The sequence below is a fragment of the Salmo salar genome, chromosome 02 (genome assembly GCF_965601325.2).
Source record: "Salmo salar chromosome 02, fSalSal1, whole genome shotgun sequence".
Taxonomy (NCBI): domain Eukaryota; kingdom Metazoa; phylum Chordata; class Actinopteri; order Salmoniformes; family Salmonidae; genus Salmo; species Salmo salar.
This window is the reverse complement of record NC_138292.1, coordinates 29,118,535-29,132,767: the sequence shown is the minus strand read 5'-3', so window position 1 is coordinate 29,132,767 and position 14,233 is coordinate 29,118,535. Positions and strand designations below refer to the sequence as shown.

Here is a 14,233-nt window from a genome sequence, read left to right as displayed (position 1 = left end):
TGTACACCTCCAATTGACTCAGGCTAATTGACATCATTTATCAGAAGCTTCTATAGCCATGACATCATTTTCTGGAATTTTCCAAGCTGTTTCAAGGAACAGTCAACTTAGTGTATGTAAACTTCTGACCCACTGGAATTGTGATACAGTTAATTATAAGTGACATAATCTGTCTGTAAACAATTGGTGGAAAAATGTATGGTGTCATGCACAAAGCAGACTATAGTTTGTTAACAATAAATGTTTGGAGTGGTTGAAAAACGAGTTTTAATGACTCCAACCTTTGTGTATGTAAACTTCCCACTTCAGCTGTATGTACCAAAATTAGCATGTTTAAGAGGAAATATTGAACCACTAACATACTGTAGGTCTCAATCATTGGTGATTCTGTACAGCAGACAAAACACAACAGTACTGCTATTTTGAAAGAGTAAAACATTCTCATATTCACTTCTGATATTTAGGAGATTTTATTCATCAAAAGGACACAATGTAAGGACATTTTACAATGGTAAAATAAAGAGCTGAGGAGTAATATAAGGTGCCACCAATTCCTTTCTGAACATCAACGTTCTCATAAAATATGATTCCCATTGTGAATAATCATATTCTGCGACGCTGAGAATTTTTACAAGCAGTGAAGGAACATATCACAGCAATAAAGCACAACTTAATTCAAACAGAAAACCTTCACAAGTATCCACAGCTATCATTCATCTTCTCATCGCCCACACCACAATTCTAGAAACGTTAAGCTTTTGTCGGGGATATGAGAAGCTACAGTAAGTTACATCACCTTAAATATATGCATAGATTTGAATAGTGATGCCAGACCTTGAAGATAGGTTCCAGTAGAGACTGCTGAGGGGAGGACGGCTCATAATAATGGCTGGAACGGAGTGTGGAATGGCATCAATGATGTTTTAATACCATTCCAACATTCCGCTCCAGCCATTGCCACGAGTCCTTCCTCCCCAATTAGAGTGCCACCATGTCTTGTGATAGATTCACAAACAATTTGGTGCTTTTGGTTCATTTTGTTCCTTTTCTCTGCAAGGTACAAATGAAAAAACACAAATAAATATCTGGGCACACTGACTCAGTAAGACTAATAGAAAATAACAATAATAAAACACTTCAGATGTGTGTATGCATGCAATGAGTTAAGAGCTAGAGCCCACTGATGCCGGGGGATTGTGAGGGAAGAGTGATAATAAAGATGCATGACGTCGGAAGCAGAGAAGGCTAGGAGCTGACACTGAAGCTGCACACTGAACAGTCTTACCCATCTTTTCAGCGAACTCAGTGATAGCACACACATACAGCCCAGAGGAGAAATCAGAGAGATGATAATCACCCCTCTGAGAGATTAATTAAGCCTATTACTATCTCTAAATAAGGCTTCCTGGAAAATATGTAACAGGATGAGACATTTGGAGGGAATGGAGGGAAAGTGGTTGACTACTGCCTATTGATTGGCCAGAGGGTGAGAGCTTCAGGCGATCAACAAACCTGTCATTTATGTCACATGTTCCACTCTTTACACTCAGATCATGGCAGATAGAAATGTTTGTGTGCAAGTGTGCCTGTGTTTGCATGAGCGAGAGAGAGAGAGAGAGAGAGGATAGCAAGAGTAAAATGATATTAAAATAGCACAATGAAAAAAGCTGTAAATCATATTTTAAAGTACTGTTGGTTTTTATCATACCATTTGATACATTTTTGTCTAATGATCATTTATATATTCATATAATCATAAGTACTACACAACATTTGAATATCATACTTCGTAGATACAGTAGCATCAGATAAATATGATCCAGTGCTTAAAAAACAAAAACAAGTAAACAAACACAGAGGAAAACAGAGTAAAGTAAGTGGATACATCAAAATCTCTCTTCCATGATTGGCTGGTTGGCTGCCACAGCTACCACAGTTAGGTACAGTATAAATGAATCACAGTAGACTAGTATGCCATTCATTTGAAAATGATAATAGAAGTACCAGCTATCCCCCCGCCCCCTGCCCGACACACACACACACACACACACACACACACACACACACACACACACACACACACACACACACACACACACACACACACACACACACACACACACACACACACACACACACACACACACACACTCATATACCTGCGCACACCACATATCTAACTACATAACCAAGGAGGCACAGCCATGACGAAGCAGAGGTGTTGGTGTGGGGCAGGCCCCTCCTGTCTGAGACAGCTGGTACAGGTCAGGGGTCAGGTGGTCAGGTGGGGCAGAAGCAGAGAGGTCACAGCACTATGACTGCAGCTACCTGGGAAACACAAGCACACCAGACAACATACATCAATCATTAACCAGCGCTATATAGGCAAGCTAACGATGGGATGACAACCACTAATGTAGGCTACTCACAAAGCTAAGCTTTCTAAACCAAGTCTAAGCCAATACCACAGGTGTAATATTCATGTACATCCACTACTAATCGCCTTGGGCTTATATTATTTCCCCTTTTATTTTATGAATTATTAATTGGTAAGGAACTAATTTGTACTTTTTATTATGGAAGTGCCACAAGGTTGTGCATAGTAATTTATGATTGGTGGTCAGTGTATGAGTTCTAATTAAGTCTGGGCCAGAGTTCAACCAGCTGGAGATCCAAATGGTTCATTAATCAGCAGCCCCCTGTGACGGGCATAAAGTAGAACCACAAAAGGCCACAGTGCATCACTTTTATCTCAAATTATACTCAGGAGTTGGCCAACAGGAGACTGATCTGTTAATTACAGCATGTAGCTAAGATGATCTAAGGGTTATGCAGTACACAATATGAAAATAAAATATACAGTATTGTGCTTTAGATGTTTATGTTATGTGTCTAACTATACAACTTCTAAGATGATTTCAGGGTTATACTGTGTGTTGTGCTGAGAAAATACCATGTATTGTGCTTTAGATGAAGTGTTTAAGTTATGTTGAACTATTCAATCGTTATCGTTCCATGTCATAATTGAAGGTGTAAATGAATAGACATCTGGGGTGAGTCACATAGACCTATTGCTGAGATCGGCTTTGTATTGAACCCACAGGGCAAACAACACCCACAGGGCAAACAATGGCGTCTTCCTCCAACTACCTCTGCCTCACACCTGACACTATGGAGTCCATTCTTCCAAGCTGTCTGTCACTCAGTCTGTCTTTCTCTATTTCTCCTCTCCTCTCCAGTCAGTCCATAACTACCTTTCCAAATACGTCCATTGGAGGGGTCTGGTGGTCATGTCAGAGGGGGCTAATCACCAAAGCAGATCTCTCTCCAGCAATCTCTCTCCTCACTCTTTTTTTTCTCTTCTCTCTATCTACTGCTACTCAGGACCTGACCAGCCAATCTCTGATTAAAACTCACCCCACCTTATTTCAAAGAGAGAGGGAAAGAGGGAGGGAGAAAGAAAGGATGAGAGAAAGACAAAGAGAGAGAGAGGAGAGGGATTAAGAGAGGCCACAGTCTGTGAAATGGGGGCAGAGTTCCTGCAATCCTTTCTGAGAGACTGATGGCCATTGGCTGAGACTGCCCGGAGCCAGGCATGCTGGTTTGGGTAAGAGTCTAGAAGAGAAAAGACCCATACAACTGAAGTTGGAAAAAATTATAATAATACACCACTGTGGTGTTTTATTTTTCATTCATGTAGGTCTGTCTAATTCAGACACTATCTATTTTTTTGGTCAAGATAGATCCTAGTGTAAGAAAGGCAAGCAAGTGCAACCAGCAGCTTTACAATATTCCAAGTTCCTGCGACACACAAAACTAGGAAATTGAAAATGGAAAACTCAGACCTGCTTGTATATCATTATGCTCTTTGGTAAAGCATTTATTTTTATGGCAATATCAGTAGAAATGTTACAAATATGGAGGTTCAGGACCAGTGGAAGCTCTTCAGAGGAGGAAGGGGAGGACCTTCCTACTCAGTGAATTTCCTTTTTTTTAAATAGTGAAACATAAAAAAAGTTCGCTTTTTGAGATTAAACTATACTAAATACAGTATATTCACGTCACCAAATAATTGATGAAAAAACACTGTTTTGCAATGAAGGTCTACAGTAGCCTCAACAGCACTCTCTGGGGTAGCACCATGTGTAGCCGGAGGACAGATAGTTTCCGTTCTCCTCTGGGTACATTGACTTCAATATAAAACCTAGGTGGCTCATGGTTCTAACCCCCTTCCATAGCCTTACACAGTAATTATGACAATTTCAGAGCTTTTGCAGCATGAGCTGACATGTCCACCCAATCAAAGGATCAGAGAATGAATCTCGTACTGAAAGCATAAGCTACAGCTAGCTGGTACTGCAGTGCATAAAATGTGGTGAGTATTTGAACAGTTTTGAACAAATTAATTTCTTTAAAATTGAAGGAGAAGCAAGAGAGAGAGAGAGAGTGAGAGCTAGCTATATTTCCTTGTATTCTTTTCACTTTCCCTTTCACTTACTTAGCTAGTGAATGCAGCTAGCTAGTTTAGCATACTCAAACACCCGGCTCAAACAGAGAGGGATTTTATGTTAGCTAGCTGGCTATGGCTATCCAACAATGGAACTCTTCTAAGTCAAGATACGCTTTAGGTTTTATTAATTTATTGCCACCAGGGCCCGCCAGAGAAATTGTTCAACTGCTTTCTGTACACTGTACTGCATGATTGTAGCGGGTTTACTAACAACGCGTTAGTTCTAACTATGTTGACTATGATGATAGCTAATATGATGTCAATATGGTGGGGTGGGGGGAGTATAAAGGAATATAATGGATACAAAAAAAAATAAAAAAATAAATGATGCAAGCAATTAACTTGATAGAACCCACAATCTATCTGCACCCCACCCTACCATCCCTACCCTGATTGGAGTAAACTAACGGACAACAATACTTCTACTGCTACTTCTACTGCTCACATGTACGGTACATGTAGTTAAATAATTATACAAATATTCTTCATTTCCTCTTTCTGCAAGTGCTGGATTTTCAACCAACCAACCATTCATTCTGATCTTAGAGAGGTGGAGGGGAGAGAGGAGGAAAGAGTATGACGTTTGACAGGGGGATGAAGATGACTACGCTGCATACCTCTGTCTATGAAGACCCCAGGCTTCCGTCAGATTGGTGATTGTATACCCATCTGAACGATGTCCTGATCCAGACAGGTTGGAATGATGCCAGGAAGGAGGGGGAAGAGAAGAGATAGAGGCACATATGAACTGATGGAATGAGAGAACAAAACGTTTCAGGGAGGAATAGGGGACAAAAAATGGGGAGAATTGTGGATAAAAATGAGGAGTATGGTGGATAAAATGAATGGGACAGAGTAGAGAACAAGCAAAGGCAAAGAGAGAGCGTAATTGAGAATGAGAGTGAGTGAAAGAGAGAGTGAACGAGAGAGAGAGGAACAGAGAGAGATTGATTGATCAAGAGAGAAAACGAAAGGAAGAGAAAAGGAGAGAGAGTGAGGTAGAGAGTAACGGTAGGGAGATATGGTACTTTGAAGAGATCAGAGGGCATGGGGCTACCCCGTCTCCCTGGCACACACACAGAGAGGGAGAGAGAGAGAGCTCTGCCAGTATCACCCACTTCAAAGCTCTGTCTCTGTGCCACCACAACGGAGACCCCCTTCTCCTTCCGGAAGAGTCTGGGAGACACACAGACACACACACACACACACACACACACACACACACACACACACACACACACACACACACACACACACACACACACACACACACACTTGTGCACAGACACACACTTGTGCACACACACGCAGAGAGATGAATCTTCTGCAGTGTATCTTGGGTAAAGCAAGGGGGCGCTAGAAAGCTATTTGAACATAACTCCACCTTGTCATTGAAAGACGTGGACAGAAAGGAGGGAGGAAAGGAGGAAGGTTAGGAGGGAGGGAATGAAAGCCAATAAACACAGACAGTCCCCAAGATGTATGCTCGAGTGACAAGCTGAGGGAAATAGCAATGCAGCAGTTTAGACATCTGGTAATGTGCCTCAGTAGATCCATTTCCTGCAATCAAACAATATAAAAACTCCAGACAGACAGTCTAATGAGAAAAAGACAGGAGATAAACTGAATTAAAAAAATATATTGATGAAAGTGTCAAGGTACTGTACTGTACTGTACTGTACTGTAGATAACATAGTCAAGTCAGACAACAGACCAGTGGAACCTGCTGTCACATTAAATCATGTTTGATACCTTAATCCATTCCACCCATTACAATACTCCAGCTTCCCTTCTCTTGCCTGCACTGAAAAAGACATGTCAAATCTCCTTTGTACTGAGTGAGTTGGTGGAGGTGTTTACTATCGCCCAGCCAGAGTGAAGGAAGATTTAGAAGTCAAACTGAAATCCAGGGTGGATGGGATCAATGTGAGCAGCTGGGGAGGGGTTGTGTTTTGAACGCCCCTGTTCTGTCCGTCACGGCCCATTTCCAGCAGAGCCAGTGTCCAGATGCATGGAGCTGATAGGCCATATCAAATACAACCCAAACTGGTTCCATGGCACAGCTATCACAGCTATCGATTGTCAGTCACAGGCTGGATGAATGGCGTAGACTCGGAGCCAACAGGTTGACCGGGTGGTGTGTGTGTGATTGTGGGGGGAAAGAGAGAAGAGGAGAAGCAGATATTTCGCATGACAGCCTAGTTTGACCACTCACATTAAAGTATCTCTATTTGTCAGTCTCTCTATCTTAACACATTTGATGGCTACACCGTTGTGTACAAAAGTATATCCAATATGAACCTAGCTCACCCATTGTCCTGAATATCAAACCTACAGTCTGTCCACTCAAATACACTGGTGAACACAATGACATAGTGGATGGATTTACACTGGCTCTTTAACCCTCCATGTGAGGTCCCTCCATACCTAATCTGCTCCCCACCATCCATCCTTCCCTCTATCCCTCGATTGACTCTCTCCAAAATGGCATCTGTCTGTGTGATGAGCTCTGTGTTGATCAGGCTGGTGTAATGACAGCCTAAGCTGTCCGTTGGAAGGTCTCACACATTAAGGCGCTGGCCAATCAGCTTTAGGTAATCTCAGCTCTACTTCCTGGAGAATGCTGGCTATGCTGAGCAGGCTTGGAGACAGACAGGCGGTTTGGGCAGCTGGGAATATGTGTGTGTGTGTGTGTGTGTGTGTGTGTGTGTGTGTGTGTGTGTGTGTGTGTGTGTGTGTGTGTGTGTGTGTGTGTGTGTGTGTGTGTGTGTGTGTGTGTGTGTGTGTGTGTGTGTGTGTGTGTGTGTGTGTGTTTTGATGTGGAGGGTCTATATGTCTATGTGTGTGGGGTGTATAATTCTGAAATGATAAGGTTTACAGTAAATGGAGAGTAATTAAAACATGTATTTGTAAGTTGTGTTAATCATTTTGACCATAGCTACTAGTTTGTGAAATGTGTTACTGTTAGGCTCAGATCACCTGTGTCACATAGTGTTGTGTTGTCTCACGGAAAGAGAAACGTCAGTGACAGTCCCTCACCCACAGAGTCACAGTAATCCCCAGCAGCAAAGTTGGGAGTAAGCTGACGGCATGGAAAAAGATAAACAAGGATTGTCATTTTTCACCCCGTAATGGAAAATTGCACAGCACTTTCTCTCCACAGCATTTATCGCTAATAGAGTTTTTAAAAAATCCATACAATCTAATTTACCACAATCATTTCTACACACAACATATACTTTCTAATTCTTTGCACATTGTTTTCTTTATTCCATTTTAGTTAGCTATTTCCTTCTTACTTTAGGGAAGATATCAGAAGCAGAAATAGGTTGAGCAACAAGGCCTGAATCCACAATATCAAAACAATCTGAATTGGAATTTTTTCCTAAACCACAAAGGGAATACTTTTATTTAAATTGACTCCTATCATTTAACAAAATACAGTCATTTTCTCAATAATAAAAAACTGCAAAATCTCCCAAACATCTGAAGTTAACAAAAAGAAAAGTGACAGTCAGAGTGAAACATTCTGAAAGCAAAAAAAAAGAAAATGTTTTCTTCCCTTCCCTCGTAGAGCAGAGGATAGATTGAGGACGTCAGTGACGAATGTCTTGCATTAACTTTGTTGTTTATTTTCCCCCGTAAGCAGTGAAATAACCCTATTAAATCAAGTAGTCACTCGACCATTAATCTCAATGCAGCTGACTAGTCCCTCAAAGCTAAATGGGGTTTAGAATTTGCATGAGGCGAGTTTACCCACAAAGCCTTGCCTAAGAGGATTGCAGTTCAGACAGAGAGCTTATTGTCACACTTGTTCATAGACACGGATTAACGGTAGTAGACCACAAAAGGACTGCACTAACTTCATGGCAAGGCGCACAAGTTCCCCCTCACTGCATTGCTAGTGAAGAGATCTCTCTTTCAGTGGCGAAAATACAGCAAATTACAATGCAGCAGTTACTTCTGTGACATCTATGGATTAATAGCTACTCTGTACTCTTGATTTCCTTTCATTTCACATGAGTACTTACTGCATGGTTATTTGCCTTTTTGACTTCAGTTTCAAAATCAGGTGTTTATGGACACCAGAAAGGCCTGAAAATAGAGTATTTTGGGTAACTCAGATTGTTCTGGCATTTCTCACATATAAACTTAATTCAGAGGAATGATGGCGAATATGCTTTTTATATTTGTATCACAAGCCATTTTGGGGAGAATCATGATGAAAGTGGCCATTTTAGGTCCTTTTTAGCCCTATACATTCCTCTTGTCAGCAGCCTGATCACTACAAATAGACTTCGATTTAAAGCATTTGAAAAGGTTGTGAGAACGTCAATATATGCCTTCCTCAGCACTCACAAAAAAAAAGAAAAACGATTGCCCAGCACTGGGCAACAACAGCCGGAGCGCGCTGCTTAGACCACTGCATCAGCGTAGTTTACAACGCTCCAGCAAGCTATGAGAATAGTTTATGATAGTTGACGGAAACACCAAGCGCGTTGTTATCTTTTATTTAGTTTTAAGCCTTCCCCAAACCATAGCCCTAACCTTAACCACTCGAAATGAATGCCTAAACTGTTCATCTTTGAGTTGTTTCTGTTTTAACCCTGTAACTACACTGAATTTACTCTGTAAACACGCAAAATTAATGTGTCAAAAATAGACGTTCATCCATAATACGTCGGATTCCCGAAAGGAAAATGTGAGATATTGTTGCTTGTAAGACCCTATGATCTGTCACCGCACATGATACAGACAATATATTGGTGTCAATATACACCTTATACAGTGCCTTCAGAAAGTATTCACACCCCTTCTCCACATTTTGTTGTGATACAGCCTGTATTTAAAATGTATTAAATTTCGATTTTGTGTCACTGGCTTACATACAACACTCCATAATGTCAAAGTGGAATTCCATTTTTAGAAATGTTTACAAATTAATAAAAAATGAAAAGCTGAAAATGTATGTCATGAGTCAATAAGTGTTCTACCCCTTTGTTATGGCAAATCTAAACAAGTTCAGGAGTAAAAATGTGCTTAACAAGTCACATAATAAATTGCATGGATTCACTCTGTGTGCAATAACAGTGTTAACAATGAAATTTGAATGACTCCATCATCTCTGTAGCCCACACATACATTTGTATATTTGTAAGGTCCCGCCACAAAGACCAGAGAGGTTTTCCAATGCCTCACAAAGAAAGGCACCTATTGGTAGATTGGTAGAAAAAAGAGACATTAAATATCCCTTTGAGCATGGTGAAGTTATTAATTAAGTCACAGCAAAGATACAGGCATCCTTGCTAACTCAGTTGCCGGATAGGAAGGAAACCTCTCAGGGGTTTCACCATGAGGACAATGGTGACTTTAAAACAGTTTCAGAGTTTGTTTAATTAAAAAAAATGTAAAGGGGTGGATCAGCTTTAATATTGCGGATAGATTGTTGCTTCCATCAATGTAATTGTCTGCATCATTCCCAATCCCCTATATTTTGGGGGTAAATATATATAACCATGTACACACAGTTGAAGTCGGAAGTTTACATACACCTTAGCAAAATACATTTAAACTCAGTTTTTCACAATTCCTGACATTTAATCCTAGTAAATATTGCCTGTCTTAGGTCAGTTAGGATCACCACTTTATTTTAAGAATGTGAAATGTCAGAATAGTAGTAGAGAGAATGATTTATTTCAGCTTTTATTTCTTTCATCACATTCCCAGTGGGTCAGAAGTTTACATACACTCAATTAGTATTTGGTAGCATTGCCTTTAAATTGTTTAACTTGGGTCAAACTTTTCGGGTAGCCTTCCACAAGCTTCCCACAATAAGTTGGGTGAATTTTGGCCCATTCCTCCTGACAGAGCTGGTGTAACTGAGTCAGGTTTGTAGGTCTCCTTGCTCACACACGTTTTTTCACTTCTGCCCACAAATATTCTATAGGATTGAGGTCAGGGATTTGTGATGGCCACTCCAATACCTTGACTTTGTTGTCCTTAAGCCATTTTGCCACATCTTTGGAAATATGCTTGGGGTCATTGTCCATTTGGAAGACCCATTTGCGACCAAGCTTTAACTTCCTGACTGATGTCTTGAGATGTTGCTTCAATATATCCACATAATTTTCCTGCCTCATGATGCCATCTATTTTGTGAAGTGCACCAGTCCCTACTGCAGCAAAGCACCCCCACAACATGATGCTGCCACCCCCGTGCTTCACGGTTGGGATGGTGTTCTTCGGCTTGCAAGCCTCCCTCTTTTTACTCCAAACATAATGATGGTCATTATGGCCAAACAGTTCTATTTTTGTTTCATCAGACCAGAGGACATTTCTCCAAAAAGTACAATCTTTGTCGCCATGTGCAGTTGCAAACCGTAGTCTGGCTTTTTTATTGTCACGACTTCCGCCGAAGTCGGTCCCTCTCCTTGTTCGGGCGGCGTTCGGCGGTCGACGTCACCGGTCTTCTAGCCATCGCCACTCCACCTTTCATTTTCCATTTGTTTTGTCTTGTTTTCCTGCACACCTGGTTTACCCTCCTCTTAAGTACTATGTGTATTTAGCCCTCTGTTCCCTCCATGTCTGTGTGGGGTATTGTTTATCGTTAAGGTTGGCATGCTTCCGGCTGGTTTGCTCCGGGTTTTGTTTTGTACCCGTGCATTGTGGCAGCTGGTACTTTGTACTTGGTTGTTGTACTTTGTGCTACCTCACTTGTTCTTTGGGCATTTGTTTTTGTGATGCGGTTGCGTCTGTTCTAATAATTGCCTCAGTAAAGTGCTTTATCCACTCATCTCTGCTCTCCTGCGCCTGACTTCCATGCACCAGCTACACCCACCGTTTGACATTTATGGAGGTTTTGGAGCAGTGGCTTCTTCCTTGCTGAGTGGCCTGTCAGGTTATGTCGATATAGGACTTGTTTTACTGTGGATATAAATACTTTTGGACCTGTTTCCTCCAGCATCTTCACAAGGTCCTTTCTGTTGTTCTGGGATTGATTTGCACTTTTCGCACCAAAGTATGTTCATCTCCAGGAGACAGATCACGTCTCCTTCCTGAGCGGTATGACGGCTGCGTGGTCCCATGGTGTTTATACTTGCGTACTATTGTTTGTACAGATGAACGTGGTACCTTCAGGCGTTCGGAAATTGCTCCCAAGAATGAACCAGACTTGTGGAGATCTACAATTTCTTTTCTGAGGTCTTGACTGATTTATTTTGATTTTCCCATGATGTCAAGCAAAGAGACACTGAGTTTGAAGGTAGGGCTTGAAATACATCCACAGGTACACCTCCGATTGTCTCAAATTATGTCAATTAGGCTGCCAGAAGCTTCTAAAGCCATGACATTTTCTGGAATTTTCCAAGCTGTTTAAAATCACAGTGAACTTAGTGTATGTAAACTTCTGACCCACTGGAATTGTGATACAGTGAATTATAAGTAAAATAATCTGTCTGTAAACAATTGTTGGAAAAATTATTTGTGTCATGCACAAAGTAGATGTTCTAACCGACTTGCCAAAAGTATAGTTTGTTAACAAGAAATTTGTGGAGTGGTTGAAAAACGAGTTTTAATGACTCCAACCTATGTGTATGTAATATATATATATATATATACACTGCGTGCACAATAATTAGGCAAATTGTATTCCTCGGGATTCATTTTATTGTTGAACAAACACAATGCTCTCAGTCAATCCAAAATGTTATTGAACCTCAAATCTGAATGTTTAACAAAAGAAAAGTGAGTTTTGTCTTTCTGAGGGAAATATATAAGTGTGCACAATTATTAGGCAACTATTAGTGTGCAGAATTATTAGGCAACTAAATTACAAAAATATTTTCTCTCAACTCACTTGTTTATTCTCAATTTTTAGAGTAAGTGTAACAGATAAGTAACACAAAATGACAATTATATAATATTTTCGGCCTTTCAAAAATATTCAGTGACCAATATAGCCACCCTTATTTTCAATAACTGCCATGAGCCTTCCATCCATGGAAGCGGCATACAGGCCGCTTACAGCAGGCCCATTAAACAGATAGGGGCTTCTCCTTAGTATCTAGGTTGTTCAGGTGGGTGTCTAGGGTATAGGGTTCCATAAATATAGGACCATAAATAAATAAATTAGATGTATAATTTATTTAAAAAATGTAGTTCCCCATGATAGGACAATAAATAAATAAATAAGATGTATAATTCATTATAAAAATGTATATCCCTCATCTGCACAACATTGAAAGCTCTCTCACAACCCCTGCTCACAGAAATACATTGGTTCTGGGATATGCAACCATTTCCTTTCTCACTCACTTAACGCCACACTTTCCCAAACACCAAAAAAACACACACCACACCATCCATCCACACATTCTGTTTACTGTGTTTTTATCCCCACCATGTTGAATTAGTGCTTTTCTGTTCCAATGAGTTATATTTGAAGATAGATAGAAAAGCTATATTTTGTTGTTGTATTATTACAATCCATAACAGGGCTAGAATTGTGTGTTTCATTATTTGCCTCCTCTATGAGAACTTTGTAATTGTTATAATAGCCATGGAGTAGTCTTTGTGTTTCTGAACAACTGGTTATCAATATACAGTTTATCGACCATGAGAGCTATGCGTTTCCCTTTCAATCTATTTTCCTTGAAGATTGGACACAGAACTTTACGCCTTTCAGCAATTTCCTTCGGGAACTGGTCATTCATGCAAGCAAGTCTTTTACTCAGGCTTTTAACCATTATTTTATCTTTAAATAAAGCAAATTTGGCAAGGATTGGGCGTTCATACCTCTGCCCTCTCTGTCCGAAGCGGTGTACACGTTGGAGTTGGATTTTGTTGATAGCTTCACGTGGGATCTGAAGCGCTGTAAGGACGAACTCTCTAACAACAAATTCAGGAACTTCTTCTTTCTCTTGGATACCTGTAAGTACCAGATTTTCTCTCATGGTTCTAGTCTGTATTTCAAGTAAGGTTTCTCTCAGAACGAAGTTCTCCTTTTTAAGTTCATTAACTTCGGTTTCAATCTTATTGACTGTCCCTTTTAGCTTGTTTGTTTCTTTCTCCAATGTCACAGCTTTTTCATCACTCATCTCGAGGCCTTCAACTCTTTTACATCTTTACTGACGAGTTCAAGTATACCCAGTTTGTCATTTATTGATTTTAACAGATCGGTTTCGACCTTAACCATTCCCAGTGGTGAAAATATTAAATCGTCTGTGTTTGTAGAAGAGGCACGTTTTCGTTTTGGGATTGGTTCCCCTGTCTTACTCTCCGTCATGTTTGGGTGTTGCTTGTTTTCGTAATATTTGTTGATAAATTTCACTAGTTTTATGATTTGTTTTGTGTTGTTATTCAGATTGAATGTTATTACCCACCAGATTGTGTAATGCTAATATTTAGTCTAACTTGCCGACATTGAATATTACGTTTTTATCTTGAGGTGGTCTACATAGCTATGTTCAGTCCGCCATCATGGATTAGTGTGTCTACAGTTACAGAATATAACAGCTGTGATAGGAGAAAACTGAGGATGGATCAGCATTGTAGTTACTCCATAATATTAACCTAAATGACATGGTGAAAAGAAGGAAACCTGTACAGAAAGAAATATATTCCAAAACATGCATCCTGTTTGCTATATGGCAATAAAGTAAATTAGCTAAAAATGTGGTAAACTTTATGTCTGAATATAAAGCTTTGTTTGGGGCAAATCCAACAC

General features: G+C 40.2%; 1 protein-coding gene across 2 annotated transcripts in view; it reads right to left on the bottom strand.

Moving 5' to 3' along the window:
• Positions 1 to 457: 457 nt before the first annotated feature.
• Positions 458 to 14,233, bottom strand: part of LOC106579417 (t-SNARE domain-containing protein 1) — a 126,181-nt gene continuing 112,405 nt past the window's right edge. Inside the window, exons 12-13 of one of the 2 annotated variants that reach the window (XR_006760537.2) lie at positions 5,128 to 5,191; positions 458 to 2,328 (exon numbers count right to left, since the gene is read on the bottom strand). The gene's annotated coding sequence lies outside the window, so the exon portion shown is untranslated. The remainder of the gene's footprint in view (positions 2,329 to 5,127; positions 5,192 to 14,233) is intronic. The other variant, XM_045701587.2, reaches the window with a different exon arrangement.